We start from the raw sequence: 2029 nt of genomic DNA, 5'->3' as shown, positions 1-2029 counted from the left end.
ATATATGTATATAAAATTAAGTGGCAAAACTTCCTGTTCGCATACTCCTCCTAGACGGCTTGCCCGATTTCAATGAAATTTTCAGGGGTGATTGGGGTCTGTTTGGAGGGTGCACATAAGAAATTTAATGTGTGCATCATTGCACGTTTTGCAAAAAAAAAAAAACAAAAAAAAAACAAGTGGCAGATGTTTACAATTAATAAAAAACATTGACATCGCATGTTGATCGTTTTTGCCTGTCATTCGTACTTTCTATGGATAACTGTCAAGCTAACAAGACATACAGAACGTGAGTGTTCCGAATGCACTGAGTGTATAAAAAACAAGTAAGGAAGGGCTAAGTTCGGGTGTCACCGAACATTTTATACTCTCGTATGATTAAGTGATAATCGAGATTTCATTATACGTCATTTACATATTTTTCAAATACCGTATTTTTTAAGTTTTATGCCGCTATCATCATTGGTTCCTAAAGTACATATATACATACTCGTATGTATTATACAGAAAAGGCATCAGATGGAATTCAAAATAGCGTTATATTGGAAGAGGGCGTGGTTGTGAACCGATTTCACCCATATTTCGTACATGTCATCAGGGTGTTAAGAAAATATTATATACCGAATTTCATTGAAATCGGTTGAGTAGTTCCTGAGATATGGTTTTTGGTTCATAAGTGGGCGAGGCCACGCCCATTTTCAATTTTTATAAAAAGCCTGGGTGCAGCTTCCTTCTGCCATTTTTTCCGTGAAATTTAGTGTTTCTGACGTTTTTGGTTAGTCGGTTAACGCACTTTTAGTGATTTTTAACATAACCTTTGTGTGGGAGGTGGGCGTGGTTATTATCCGATTTCTTCCATTTTTGAACTGTATATGGAAATGCCTGAAGGAAACGACTCTGTAGAGTTTGGTTGACATAGCTATAGTAGTTTCCGAGATATGTACAAAAAACTTTGTAGGGGGCGGGGCCACGCCCACTTTTCCAAAAAAATTGCTTCCAAATATGCCACTCCCTAATGCGATCCTCTGTGCCAAATTTCACTTTAATATCTTTATTTATGGCTTAGTTATGACACTTTATAGGTTTTCGGTTTCCGCCATTTTGTGGGCGTGGCAGTGGGGCGATTTTACCCATCTCATTACTTAACCTTCTTATGGAGCCAAGGAATACGTGTACCAAGTTTCATCATGATATCTCAATTTTTACTCAAGTTACAGCTTGCACGGACGGACGGATGGACAGACGGACGGACGGACAGACGGACGGACGGACGGACAGACGGACGGACGGACGGACAGACGGACGGACCCTATAACCCTATATCTGACTCTTTTAGTTTTAGGACTTACAAACAACCGTTATGTGAACAAAACTATAATACTCTCCTTAGCAACATTGTTGCGAGAGTATAAAAATGTTTCAACATTGTGTGTATTTTTCTCAGATTTCAACGTGATTAACATTCTGCGTACAACACAAAGCAAGTGAGTATTGTTGTTCTTTCATATGTGATGCCATGCGGTTCGATTGTCGCTTGAAAATGCGCGGTCTGTGTAAAAAAAGTGTTTCAACATTGTGTGTTTTTTCCAGATTTAATTCCATCCATTTGCTACATTTATTCGAACCGATTTTGTGTTTTTCTGCTGACCGTGCAACACACACAAAGCAAGTGAGTATTGTTATTGTTTCGTAAGTGCTTCCATGCGGTTCGCAAATACACTGTTGGTGGGTCTTATTGCATATGCGTGTGTGGGTAAAATACATAGTTTAAGATGTAGTTTTAGGTTAATTTTTCCATTTTTATTTATATACTTCAAATATGCATATTTTTATTTATGTACTTCAAATATAGTCACATATTGACATATACTCCCTAGAAAAAATAAACAATATTCATTTCAAGATAGACTTCATATATGAACTCTATCTTGAAACGAATCAAGTTTGGTTACACATTTTTGCTGACCAAGCAAATTCCTCATGCATGCAAATATATGTACACTGGTCGGCATATATATTTTGTCATAGT

The 2029-nt window shown here is 37.3% G+C and overlaps 1 long non-coding RNA gene across 1 annotated transcript; it reads left to right on the top strand.

Moving 5' to 3' along the window:
* Positions 1-264: 264 nt before the first annotated feature.
* LOC126765484 (uncharacterized) lies at positions 265-1777 on the top strand. The gene is made up of 3 exons (XR_007668452.1): positions 265-289; positions 1445-1484; positions 1591-1777. It is a non-coding gene; the product is annotated as an uncharacterized LOC126765484 (long non-coding RNA).
* Positions 1778-2029: the final 252 nt, after the last annotated feature.

This window comes from Bactrocera neohumeralis, unplaced genomic scaffold, assembly GCF_024586455.1.
Source record: "Bactrocera neohumeralis isolate Rockhampton unplaced genomic scaffold, APGP_CSIRO_Bneo_wtdbg2-racon-allhic-juicebox.fasta_v2 cluster10, whole genome shotgun sequence".
Taxonomy (NCBI): domain Eukaryota; kingdom Metazoa; phylum Arthropoda; class Insecta; order Diptera; family Tephritidae; genus Bactrocera; species Bactrocera neohumeralis.
This window is presented reverse-complemented; position numbering and strand designations above follow the sequence as displayed.